This window comes from Triticum dicoccoides, chromosome 2A (genome assembly GCF_002162155.2).
Source record: "Triticum dicoccoides isolate Atlit2015 ecotype Zavitan chromosome 2A, WEW_v2.0, whole genome shotgun sequence".
Classification (NCBI taxonomy): Eukaryota; Viridiplantae; Streptophyta; class Magnoliopsida; order Poales; family Poaceae; genus Triticum; species Triticum dicoccoides.
Window position 1 is genome coordinate 525,938,343 of NC_041382.1, and position 14,778 is coordinate 525,953,120.

A 14,778-nucleotide genomic window follows, 5' to 3' on the forward strand; every position below is an offset into this window, starting at 1 on the left:
TCATTTCATTTTTCTTTTTTTTCTTTTTTTTCGTCCGGAGTCTCATCCCGAATTGTGGGGGAATCATAGTCTCCATCCTCCTTTCCTCACTGGGACAATGCTCTAATAATGATGATCATCACACTTCTTTTTACTTACAACTCACCAATTACTACTCAATACTTAGAACAAAATATGACTCTATGTGAATGCCTCCGGCGGTGTATCGGGATATGCAATGAATCAAGAGTGACATGTATGAAAAAATTATGAAAGGTGGCTTTGCCACAAATACGATATCAACTACATGATCATGCAAAGAAATATGACAATGATGAAGCGTGTCATAGCAAACAGAACGGTAGAAAGTTGCATGGCAATATATCTCGGAATGGCTATGGAAATGCCATAATAGGTAGGTATGGTGGTTGTTTTGAGGAAGGTATATGGTGGGTTTATGGTACCGGCGAAAGTTGCGCGGTACTAGAGAGGCTAGCAATTGTGGAAGGGTGAGGGTGCGTATAATCCATGGACTCAACATTAGTCATAAAGAACTCACACAATTATTGCAAAAATCTATTATTATCGAAACAAAGTACTACGCGCATGCTCCTAGGGGGATAGATTGCTAGGAAAAGACCATCGCTCGTCCCCAACCGCCACTCATAAGGAAGGCAATCAATAAATAAATCATGCTCGGACTTCATCACATAATGGTTCACCATACGTGGATGCTATGGGAATCACAAACTTTAACACAAGTATTTCTCAAATTCACAACTACTCAACTAGCATGACTCTAATATCACCATCTCCATATCTCGAAACAATCATCAAGTATCAAACTTCTCTTAGTATTCAATGCACTTATATGAAAGTTTTTTATTACGCCTAAAAGCAAATTGCCATGTTGTTCTAAAGGACTCTCAAAATAATATAATTGAAGCATGAGAGATCAATTATTTCTATAAAATAAAACCACCACCGTGCTCTAAAATATATAAGTGAAGCACTAGAGCAAAAACTATATAGCTTAAAAGATATAAGTGAAGCACATAGAGTATTCTGATAAATTCCAATTCATGTGTGTCTCTCTCAAAAGGTGTGTACAGCAAGGATGATTGTGGTAAACTAAAAAGCAAAGACTCAAATCATACAAGATGCTCCAAGCAAAACACATATCATGTGGCGAATAAAAATATAGCTCCAAGTAAAGTTACCGATGAATGAAGACAAAAGAGGGGATGCCTTCCGGGGCATCCCCAATCTTAGGCTTTTTGGTGTCCTTGTATTTTACCTTGGGGTGCCATGGGCATCCCCAAGCTTAGGCTATTGCCACTCCTTGTTCCATAATCCATCAAATCTTCACCTAAAACTTGAAAACTTCACAATACAAAACTTAACAAGAGAATCTCGTGAGCTCCGTTAGCGAAAGAAAACAAAACACCACTTCAAGGTACTGTACTGAACTCATTATTAATTTATATTGGTGTTAAACCTACTGTATTCCAAATTCTTTATGGTTTATAAACTCTTTTACTAGCCATAGATTCATTAAAATAAGAAAACAACACACGAAAAACAGAATCTGTCAAAAACAGAACCGTCTGTAGAAATCTGTAACTAACGCAAACTTATGGAACCCCAAAAATTCTAAAATAAATTGCTGGACGTGAGGAATTTATCTATTAATCATCTGCAAAAATAGTTAACTAAACAGCACTCTCCAATAAAAATGGCAGCAATTCTCGTGAGTGCTAAAGTTTCTGTTTTTTACAGCAGGATCAAAAAGACTTTCCCCAAGTCTTCCCAACGGTTCTACTTGGCACAAACACTAATTAAACACAAAAAACACAACCAAAACAGAGGCTAGAGAAATTATTTATTACTAAACAGGAGCAAAAAGAAAGGAATAAAAATAAAATTGGGTTGCCTCCCAACAAGCGCTATCGTTTAACGCCCCTAGCTAGGCATAAAAGCAAGGATAGATGTAGGTATTGCCATCTTTGGTAGGCAATTCTTCAATAAGACACCTATAACCCCTAGGAGTCTCTTTATTTTTATTAATAATCAAACTCCTAGGCACAAAATCAAGAAAATCATTTGTAGAAAAAGGTTCCTTAAGGATAGCAAGAAAGTTGGGGTGAACACTTATGGATTTGAGGTACGCATTTCCCTTACTAGAAGTTTCACCCTTAATTTTAGGAACATACATAAATTTGGCAATCTTAGCATTAGAAGGAGTGTTTTTCACGGAAGAAAAGGAAGCTCCTAGCTTGGTAATAATATCCTCAATTTTATCAATTCTAGTGGAATCTTGATCTATCTTTTCATTAACCATAGGTTCCTTTTCTTTAAAAAATTTAAGACCCACTCCTACCTTAGATCCATATTGGGTAACTTGGTTGTGGATCTTTCTATCCAAATTTTCAATCAACTCTATGATAGCAACTTTATTTTCAATAATTTCAAGCCTTTGCATCACATGTTCCAAAGTTAAAGTAGTTCCATTAACCAAAAGAGGTGGTGGGCCAAAAAAAATCTATCATAGCATTATAAGAATCAAAAGTATGGCTACCCAAGAAATTTCCTCCGGTAATGTTGTCAAGAATATAACTATTCCAAGGCGTGATGCGTACATAAAATGCAAAAAATAACGGAAGTAGATTGCTTCCTAGTAGATCTATTTTGCGCATTGCAAATTCTGTACCAAGCATCTTTTATATTTTCTCCCTCCCGTTGTTTAATATTAAGAAATTCATTCTCGGGAGACAAGGGAGTAGATAAGGGACTAGCCATAACAACGAGGCAAGCGAAAAAGAGGCAAACGGAAAAGAGAGGGCGAATAAAACGGCAAGGGTGAAGTGGGGGAGAGGAAAACGAGAGGCAAATGGCAAATAATGTAATGCGAAGGATAAGAGTTGTGATGGGTACTTGGTATGTCTTGACTTGGCGTAGATCTCCCCGGCAACGACGCCAGAAATCCTTCTTGCTACCTCTTGAGCACTGCGTTGGCTTTCCCTTGAAGAGGAAAGGGTGGTGCAGTAAAGCAGCGTAAGTATTTCCCTCAGTTTTTTAGAACCAAGGTATCAATCCAGTAGGAGACCACGCGCGAGTCACCTCGTACCTATAGACACAAATAAGAACCTCGCAACCAACGCGATAAAGGGGTTGTCAATCCCTTCACGGCCACTTGTAAGAGTGAGATCTGTTAGAGATGATAATAATAAGATAAATATTTTTGGTATTTTTATGATATAGATTGAAAGTAAAAGATAGCAAAATAAGGTAGATTGGGAACTTGTATGATGGAAAATAGACCCGGGGCCATTCGTTTCACTAGTGGCTTATCTCAAGAAAGCATAAGTATTATGGTGGGTGAACAAATTACTGTCGAGCAATTGATAGAAAAGTAAATGATTTTGAGAATATCTAGGTATGATCATGTATATAGGCATCACGTCCGAGACATGTAGACCGAAACGATTCTTCATCTACTACTATTACTCCACACATCGACCGCTATCCAGCATGCATCTAGAGTATTAAGTTCATAAGAACAGAGTAACGCCTTAAGCAAGATGACATGATGTAGAGGGATAAACTCATGCAACATGATATAAACCCCATCTTATTATCCTCGATGGTAACAATACAATATGTGTCGTTTCCCTTTCTGTCACTGGGATAGAGCACCGCAAGATTGAACCCAAAGCTAAGCACTTCTCCCATTGCAAGAAAGATCAATCTAGTAGGCCAAACCAAACTGATAATTCAAATAGACTTGCAAAGATAAACCAATCATACATAAAAGAATTCAAAGAAGATTCAAATATTGTTCATACATAAACTTGATCATAAACCCACAATTCATCGGATCTCGACAAACACACCGCAAAAGAAGATTGCATCAAATAGATCTCCAAGAGAATCGAGGAGAAAATTGTATTGAGATCCAAAGAGAGAGAAGAAGCCATCTAGCTACTAGCTATGGACCCGAAGGTCTGAAGTAAACTACTCACACATCATCGGAGGGGCCATGGAGTTGATGTAGAGGCCCTCCGTGATCAATGCCCCCTCCGGCGGAGCTCCGGAAAAGGCCCCAAGATGGGATCTCTTGGGTACAGAAGGTTGCGGTGGTGGAATTAGATTTTTGTGGTGCTCCTGGATGTTTGTGGGGTATATGGATATATATAGGAGGAAGAAGTAGGTCGGTGGAGCAACGAGGGACCCACGAGGGTGGAGGGCGTGCCCCCCTACCTTGTGGCCTCCTCAATTGTTTCTTGACATCCACTCCAAGTCTCCTGGATCATGTTTGTTCCAAAAAGAACGCTCCCGATGGTTTCATTCGGACTCCGTTTGATATTCCTTTTCGGCGAAACACTAAAATAGGCAAAAAATAGCAATTTTGGCTGGGCCTCCGGTTAATAGGTTGGTCCCAAAAATAATATAAAAGTGTAAAAATAAGCCCATTAACATCCAAAGTAGATAATATAATAGCATGGAGCAATAAAAAATTATAGATACATTGGAGAAGTATCACCAACGCATGAGCAGGAAATGTAAAAAATGAAGAAAAATGTTTCAATTTGGATGGGCCAATACCATAAGTGCAAAGTAGGCCCTATAGCAGGCTCGCAGCCCAAACGAGCGCCTCCCATATCGATCGACAGGAGGAAAAATCCCAATTCATTCGCTCCAGCCTCTAGTCTGGTTCGCTCCTAACCTAGCCGCCGCTGGACAGACCGACACAGCACTTTCTCGCTCCCTCATTGGAGGGCGGTCGCCGGGCTTCAAGCGAACGGAAGGACATGAAGATTAAGATCCAACTCTGGGCGTAGCCTGGGTGGGAGGCAGCGGCTGCAGCACGGGCATGGCATCGAGCTTGCGCAAATGGACAGTCGCAGCTTGCAAGAGTAGCATGCGCAACGAGCAGGTACATCACATCCCTGATTATATCTAATTCAACTCTTCAATTTCTGGCCAATAGTTAGACATGACGGTTTTGTAAAATTGTTTGTATGTAGGGAATCTATGTGAAAATGAAACCAATTTCTACTTATTTTATAACTCCCCCAATCAATAATGAACTGACTGAATCGGATGTATCTAATCAAGTTTCTGGTGCAAACATCCAAGCTCATGTTGTTCTTGAGCCTGAAGTGTCTAATGAACAAACTGCTAATGAAGGATTTTATGCCAACATTTTACATGCTCCTGGTGATTAACATATATTGTCTAATGAGGGATCTAATGCAAGCATTTTGCAAGCTCCCATTGAAGGATTTAGTGTGTAATGATGATCTGCTATGTTGAGAGAGACATAGAGATTTGCAGGCATTGATGACAAGCCAATTATAGCATTTTCATGGCTTGAGGAAACATCGAGGCCATCTACTAGAAAGTCCCCGTATCATGACAACATAACATAAATACTTTTCTAATATATTGTTTGAAACTATCGGCATACTTGTGCAGGATAGATATATTGATATGCAGTTTGCACACTGGTTATAGGTGCAATTACACTTCAATATTTTTAGCCAGAGAACGAATAATTCAAGCAGGTACAAACCATGTTTGTAGTCCTTGTACACCATGTTGCATTTTGTGTTTTTTGGTGCTTGCATCATTTAGTGTTTATAATCTGAACTACTTTGGATCATTAGCTGGTTTTCAATGCATGTAGCTTCACATTTCTCAAGTTATGTTGATTTCCAGAGTGCAAGTGCCTTCGTATTTTTTAAGTTAAATGTTCACCCCTGGTAAATTGAATTCGCGGATCCGCCAGTGCACACAAATGCCAGTACGAATTACATGAAATGCAGGGACTTACGCTAGCTCGTTGTCTAGGCTCACTGCAGCTCTGCTTGCGCTTGGGATGTTCCATGTACAAGTCCATGTTACCACTTGCTTGGATGTGCATGCCTTGTGCTCCTTGCATCCTCCTCTGCATTTTTGACACGGCGAATGGTTGATCAAATAAGAGGAATCAACCTTGCTGTTGTACCGGAAGACAGATACTTACAAGGTTATACAGGTGTGCAGGATGTGTACCAGATCCCGTAGCACCGTCGTGCTTCGCTAAAAATGGATTTGCTTGTTTCAGATGATATCTCCAGAAGAAATAAGAGTTAAAGTCAGAGTTGCATAGGCGTGTAAGCTAAGAGAGCAGTGAAAGTATATACAAACATCGTCGGAACAGTGCACAAGGGAGTGATGTGTGGATACCTAGTTCGGGCTGGCGTTTGGGCATGCTCGCCTAGCTAGAGTGCGGGTCACTTCAGAGCCGTTGAGGGTGATGTATTGGCATTGGCTGGCCACGCACGGATGCATATCTTGAGTGGCAGAGGAGAGCTACGATGTGGTGGACGAGACCGTTGGTGAATCCCCAGCGGCCTCGTGGGGCGGAGGTGCGACAATGTGCTCGATGAAGTAGCCCCGGTGAGCTGGGAGACAACGTCGGTGAAGCGCACCTGATGCGGTGGAAGTCGGTGTCCGTGAGGCACGTCAGTTGCGGCGGTCGACGTTGTCGGTGGACCACCCGGTGCGGTGGACGAGGGCGTAGATGAGGTAGCTCCGATGCGGTGGTGAAGCGCGACCGTCGTCTCAGTCGTCGCCATCCGACATAGAGGTGGGGAAAGAGACGAGACGATGGGCGATTTGAAGTTTTCTTGGGTTGGCGGCGAATTAGGGATTTGAGCAATCTAGGCGCGGAAGGGGACGGTGGAGAAGGGAGATTTTACAGGGCTGGAATTGGGGCCGCCAGATATTTCAATCCGAAACGTGGAAGCACGAACTTATTTTGTCGCCGTCCTTTTTTTCATTTTGAATATGTACTGTGAGGCAAAGCCCCACAGCCCTTTATTAAAATCAAACAAATGTACAAAAAGAACAGAAGGAGTATATACAAGAGCTAAGAAACTAGTCTACAAAGCTAAAGTACGAGACTACAAAAACCTACCTGGACTAATTAGGCTAAAGCATTTATCCAAGCTTTAATCTTGATGCTGCTATCCTCCTTGAGCCTATGAGATAGAAGTGTGAGATCATGTACAAAGTTAGACCTCCAAGCAACAAAAGTAGTTCTCTCCCCTCTAAAAGTTCTACCATTCCTGAGGATCCAAATGTTCCAGGCAGCCGTCAGCATTACTTCAAAGAAGAAAGTATGCCTGAAACTTGATCTAGTAGGTTGGATACATTGCAAAATATCCGGCCCTCTTGACCAATCAATAGAAAGGTAGTTCCAAACCCTCCGACTGAAATTGTAGTTGAAGAACAAATGCAGCCTATCCTCATATGAAAATTCTGGATAGATAACACAAAGATTATCATCCAGAGGGGATCTCCAGTGCCTGCGGATCAGAAGGTCCTTGGTGTTAAGCCTATCAAAGAAAAGTTACCAGCCAAAGACTTTGATCTTCAAGGTGCATCTGATTTTCCACAACCATTTACACGGTTGAATTGTGGGCAAATGTGAGTGCATCAAGGTGTAGAAACTCTTGGCTGAGAAGGCAACAGATTTGCCCGGCCAAACCCAAACATCTGGTATGTTAGTGTCCCTGTCCAAGGCCATTATCCAATCATCTAGCACATGCAACTCCTGAGCAGCCTCATGAGACAATGGCAATAAGAACATTGAAAAAATATCCTATGGTATGAGGAATTCATGCACTCAAACCTTGTCATTGTTAACAAAGGAAAATAACCTTGGCAGTCTCCAACATAAAGGTCTAGAAGATCCACCAATATGCCAAGCATCAGTCCAGAACAGAGCATAGTCACGCATGTTGATGTGCACTGAGGCAATGTGTGTGTACACATCATGGAGCTTGAGGATATCTCTCCACCAAAAGGAGCCCACTAGGGTTGTAGCATGTGGGACACCATCAGCATAATAACTGTTCCAGATGAGGGACACCCATGGTATGTCAGCCTTATTATAGAATTTATGCAAATGCTTGAGTAGGAGCCCTTTGTTTTGGATGTTTAAGTTAATCACCCCAAGACCTCCTTTCTCTTTTGGCCGGCAAACTAGATCCCAAGCAACCAAAGATTGCTTGGGACCATCAGAACTCCCCCTCTAGAGGCATTATCTAAAGATTCTGTCCAACTGTTTGATAATACCAGGTGGGATTTGCAAGCTACAAAGAAAGTAAATTGGCATAGAAGTCAGGACCGAAGTTAGGAGTTGCAAACGTGATCCTTGATTGAGCATGCATGAGCTAGCAGTCAGACGTCTCTCCAAAGTGTCCACTAAAGGCATGAGATCAACAATCCTAGGTCTAGTGGTTCCAAGGCGCAGCCCTAGATATGTAAAAGGGAGTTGGCCAATCCTGCAGCCCAACAGAGTAGCTAACCGAATTGCTTCACCTTCCTCAATGTTGAGTGGGATCATTGAGGACTTTGCAAAATTGACCTTGAGACCAGTAGATTGTTGAAAGGTAAGCAGCATGTTCTTGAGAGCTACCAGCTCCTCATCTCTGGCTGACAGAAAGATAACAGTATCATCAACATACTGTATAATGGGGAACTCCTGGTCATGGGTGGGGATTGGGAGTGATAAGACACCCTGAGCCAGCATTTGATTAATGACAGATTGTAAAAGGTCAGCTGCAATTACAAATAGAAGAGGTGATAAAGGATCCCCTTGTGTGACCCCACATTTGCACTTGAACTTCTTGCCAGGGATGCCATTTAGCAACACAAAAGAAGACCCTGTCGAAAGGATCTCTTTGATCCAACCAATCCATTTATCATCAAAACCTTTGTGTTTGAGCATCAACAAAATAACCTCATGATTAACAGTATCAAAAGCCTTGGCAAAATCCAATTTCAGAATAACAATAGGCCTCTGGACTGTTTACATTAGTGTATATACTCAAAACTTCAAGCCAAACAGTCCTGGATTGCTCTACCCTTAAGAAAACCATACTGATTCTTATGGATGCAGTTTAAAATCACCCTTTGCAATCTATTAGCCAACAACTTGGTGAGAAATTTCAAGCAGGTGTTTGTAAGAGAAATAGGCCTAAAATCATCCGGCCCCTCAGGAGATAACATCTTAGGGATGAGGGTAATGAGAGATCCATTAATGTTTTCCAGAGAAAGTTTCCCTTCATAAAAGTCTTTGATCAAACTTAAGAAATCTTTCTCGATGATCGCCAACAATGCTTGACAAACATGCCATTAAAACCATCAGGTCCTGGCGCCCTATCAGTTGGCAACTCCTGCAAGACCTTTTTAATCTTAGCATCAGAGAAGGGAAGCAACAATTCCTCCAAACCAGGGATAGGCTGGATGAGTGTGCCCAAATCATAGCCCATTGAAATGTCCTGGGCTTGGCCCATTCGGTTTTTGAAAGAAGCCCAGAGGATTCCCGCCATTTGATCATGATCAGAAACAGAATCATCCATCCCCGGCGTTTTTAGACTAGCTATAGAGTTTTTCCTCATGCGCTCAGATGCCATGGCATGTAAAAATTTGGAGTTTTCCTCACCCACCTTGATGTACCTAACCGTACACCTCTGCTTCCAATAGATATAGTGGAGTTTCAACAAATGCTCATAATGCAGCTTGACTATTTTCCTGAAATTGAACTCAGATCTAACCAGTGGCCGTAACTCCTCCAACTTATCAAAATAGAGAATAACCTTGATGCATTCCATAGTTAACTTCTTAAGGTAAGAGAGGTTTTTACTCCAAACTCTTAAGTCATACCTGAGGCATTTAAATTTCCTAGTTAAAACTGCGGATGCAGAGAGATCAGAAAACACAGGGGCCTCCCAAGATTTCTTGACACACTCCATAAACCCTAGCATTTCAACCCAGTAATTTTCAAATCTAAAAATCTTGGACTTGGGGATTTTAGTGTCGATTGAAACCACACATGGCACGTGATCCGATGAAGTTTTTGCCAAAGGAAAGACAACTGTATTAGGGTAGTGAGAGATCCAATCAGAGGTTGTGAAGAACCAATCAAGCTGTTCCAAGAGAGGGATTTGCTGCATATTGGACCAAGTAAAGCTTCTACCCTTTATTGGCAATTCCAGAAGCCCAAGATGACCAATAATTTCATTAAAGAGAAAGATGTCATTTATATCTCCTCCTGGCAGATTTCTGTTATCTAGAGAGCGGATGAAGTTAAAATCACCAAGGAGCAACCAATTCTCATCCAAAGGGATAGTTAGGTGATATAACCAACTCACAAAATTGTCTCTAGGTTGACCATCACATGGCCCATACACAGAAACTAGAGTCCATCGTTCTGAGTTATGAACAGACTTAAAAGAAACAACAACACTGAAGTGCTGGACCTCCACTAGCTGCCCCTCAAAGACTGAAGAATTCCAAATCACCAAGATTCCACCAGAAGCACCAACAGAAGGAGAGAAAGCAAACTGATCAAAACGCCTAGGGTAGAAAGACCGAATCTTCCTAATGTCGAACTGCTCACATTTAGTTTCATGCAAACAAATTATGGAGCAGTGGCTCTCCTCTATCTTAGCTCTAATATCACGCTATCGAGTATCAGAATTCAGACCACGCACATTCCAGCACAACACATTCCAATTACGAAACGATGTAGTCTCCATAAATAACTAACAAAAGACGATAGAATCGAACTAAGCTGCTTAACAGTTCAGCTATAAGTTCCGCAGAGTAACACACAACCACATCAGACAAGTTCAGAGCAACATAAGACAAAAGTAAACCAAAAGAATAAACAACCAGATGTTTCCCTGGTCCCACCAAATAACTCTATAAATCACTCATCATGAGAACTCTTGTCTTGTGGGGCTTGTTTAGGAGAAGCCATAAGCTTCTCCACTGATAACTCCTGCGGAGCGATCCCAAGTGACGCACCGATTGCCTGCATTGTAGAGATGGGCGTCGGAGGTGGTAGAGGAGTGTCTTCGCCTGCATCCACGTCAAGCTTGAGCTTCTTGGCCTTGGGCGACGAAGAGGAGTAGGCTTCACAGGAATTGCAGAGGTGGGCTTCATGCCAGTCCTTTTTGCACAGCTGCGATTCATCCTTCTGACAAAAAAATCAGTCAACTCCTCAAAATCTGAACATCATGCTTGGAGCAACGAACTTGCCTTGGTCTCTTCCCCAAGGGCGAGGGAGTGACAGATGTGAACCGAAAGTCATCCTGGGAATGATCCATTGCTTGAGAGATAGGGTCCTGCAATTCATCTGGTATCTCTTGAAGAACAACAGAGGAACGTGGCTGTGTGCAGAAATTAGACTTGTAGTAGGCCAAGGATTACTAGCGTTGCTCCAAAAGAGGCGAGCTCATCTTAACAGGCAAGGGCGGGAAGCAAAGACCTGGCAGAAAGGCTGGAACATTTTTGATGAAGAACTCTGTCATCAAAGACTTGAAGGATCTTTCCCAAATCATTGCTAGCGGTAGCACCGGCCCATAGAACACCCTGACAATGCCCAGATTGATAGGATCGAGCGGGCCTGCTGGATGAACATGGACCAAAGGATGTTGAACTTCTTCCATGTCAGCATCATCATCAGAATTCATGGAAGGATTGAGGATCATAGAGTTGTGGTCCTGTATGATTGGGTCCTGTATAGGGTCTTGGGCGGGCTGGTTAGCATCCTCCCAAGGGCCCCAACCACCATCGTTGTTCAAGTTCTGTCCCCAGCCTGGCGCGTCATTGTGTCCTTGATCATTGCCAGGGGGCACCGCATTCCAACCCAAAGCAGGGTAAGGCGGCATGGCCCAGAATGGCTGAGGGGGAGCATTAGCACCTGGCATAGGATGTGGGTTGCCATCCAGGGGCATTGGGTCCTCATCTGCCGGAATCAAAGCCTCAACAAAGTCACCATCCAGGATATAGCAGCCAGCCGTCCAAGAAACTAGAGTACCACCCCAATTAGCAAATTCCTAAAAGTAACCAAGCATGGAACCAGCGTGTTGTTAGGGAACGAAGCACGAACCAAAGACCCGACCTTCCGACGATCTGTACTATTCCAGTAGTGGAACCGACCAAAGGTACTAACCATATCCGCAATGCACTGTGTATTACGATAATCCAGAGGAATGCCAATAAACATCAACCAACCCTGCCTATGTCCATGTAGAGCTTTGAAACCCTCTCCCTGGTTATGCAAAATAATGCTGACAAAGAACTCCTGACCATCCTCATCTAAACCCAAAGGAAAAGGCGGATGCAAAATGAAGGAGGCACGGACCACATGATCTTCCATCTTGAATAAACCAACTACTTGATACCAAGTTTGAGCAGAGAGGACAGGAAAATGCATGGTCTGAACTAAGAAGTTAAGCACCTGCTGTCGACGAGCACCAACCAGATGAGCCAGGGGGCAGGCTCCATGATTCCCACCATGTACTGCTCGTGCGCTCGGGGGAAGGGATCACCGGAGTGTAGTAGGTGCGTGACAGACGATCCGCACCACCATCCATAATGTCGAAGCCAGACGGGATGAAGCGGAAGGGATCGATCTCATACACCACCATTGGAGGAGGCGGGAAAGGATCAGAGCGTGATGCTGCTTGGTGATGTGTGGTTTGGGGCGGCGGGTGTGTCAATGGCAACAACGGCGGAGTAGCAGGAGCTGGGGTTTTCTGCTGGGGAGGCATTTGTTCTTGGGAAACCGAAGAGGCAGGAAAGGCAGAGTAACTTTTCTTCCTCTCATGATTTCCAAAGCTAGGTGATGGTACTTTGGGCACCCAGAGGGATAAGTCAGGAGCGTGGTTGGTGCAATCTTTTTTAATATGACCAGATCGAAAACAATTTCTGTACCGTATCGGGTTCGTGCCGGTCTCTGATGTGTGGCGCATGCCCAAACAATGCTGGCAGTCCCAATAACTTGTGGCTAAATCCTCTACCATCTCATTAAAACTCTATAGATCATTAACAATATCTTTCGGAGAGGGAAACTGAATCGCCGGCGAAGATGGGCTATCAACTTCATCATCCGATAGGCATATGGGCTGGGCACTAGAGCCCAAGGCCGTGACAAGGCCCAAAGATGAAATAGAAGGCAATATGGGTGAATCTGGACTTGCCGTGGCAGGTAACAACAGACCGCCCGAAAATCCGGACGTGCCGCATGCATGGGATAAACCCTGCGGGGAAGGCGGTAATGATCCAAACTGAATGACTGGGCACGCCGGCGGCGAAGATGCCGACGACGGAGAAGATACAGTAGCCGGCGAAGATGCCGACGACATGGAAGGAATAGCTTCATGCACAGAGACCACGTAACCTGCCTCGCGGACAGTTGTGACCTCATCTGACGTAGGCCCATAATTATAACCTTTTTTAGCCGGGTATTGCATGAACGTGGCAAATTGAATATGCTTGGAATACTTAGATCTAGCTGATTGAGAACGGACAGAAGATTTCCCCGGGACATGTTGCATGGCTTCCAAGCCTAACCTAGCTCTCCTCTTAGAGGGACTGCTCAAAGTCCACTCCTGATCACATTCAGATTGCCATACCCTAAATTCCTTTTCCCAATCTGGGCCACCATGACCCCAAAGATGAAAGAAACATTTGAATTGCGGGCAGACAAAACTCCTTTGATGCAAGATAAAAAAACCCAACTACTTTGCATGAAACACTGAAAGAGAAAAAACGATCATGCAGTTGAGATACCTTGAGAGCAGAACAATATCCACCAATGGCTGATTCAAGTGCCAAGCCCACATTGTCTTCGTCCAAATGGAAAGAATGTCGTGCAAATGAGGCCACCATAACGAAATGACCAGAACGATCCGTAGGATGGACCGTGCGGTGGAACAAGTGACCGATCTCATGCGCCATGTTCATCCCTGCAGAGAAATCCAAACCTAGGGAGATGGAAGCATGTACCGCCATTGAGATGACAACCAAAAGAGGGGGCAGACGACGCCGAACACGATGGCCGGATCCAATGAGCGATCCCACGGTCAGACTTAGAGATCGTCGGCGGTGAGTGGGCTAGGGTTTTAGGGTGGCGGCGGGCGGGCGGGTGGGTGCATGGTTTGCCGTGGGATGTCTGATACTTCCTCCCCGTCCTTTTTTTGGGGGGGGGGAAGGGAGGGGGGTTGGTGGGACGCAGCTTCGGTGCCTTGAAGGCACCTGCCTTTGGGTCACTAACATGTGGGCCAGGCACCTGTTGGGCCTACATGTCATAGACACAAAGGTAGGTGCCTTAAGGCACTGAGCATCGTCCGGGTGGGTGACTGGGTGCTAAGCCACTGTACGACACACGCGACCACCACGACACGACCCTAGTCTGCGTGGTGCGCCTACATTTGAGAGGAGATTTGAGAATGCAAACGAATCTTCTTTCATTTGCAAATGAATCTGTATGTATTACCATGCCCATGTTTTCCTTGCAAATAATTAGTCATTCGAAACGAGATACTATAAATTAATTAATGAGGAGTTATTTGAAAAAAACGAAATGGTATCCATGCTAACGTGGATTAGAGTGTGTGTCACATAATTAGTTATTCGAATTAGAGTGTGTGTCACATAGCGGTCTCCAATTCTAACGTGGATTTCGCATTTCACTGTATCCATGCTACTTTCTAATACAAATTCATATGTATATGATGAACACCATGGTAGTGAGAAAAATTTTAGATGGATTCAAACATATGACCTACAAAATAGCACAACAAATCGAGTCAATGTCAACTTCTCGAAACCTAGTATGATGCGAATTCGAAATAATTACCCATATGCATGGTCCTCAGTTCAAATCTTACAATGTACACCGAATTGAAACATCGATATTAAGTCTCGTACTATCTACATTCAAATGTTGTT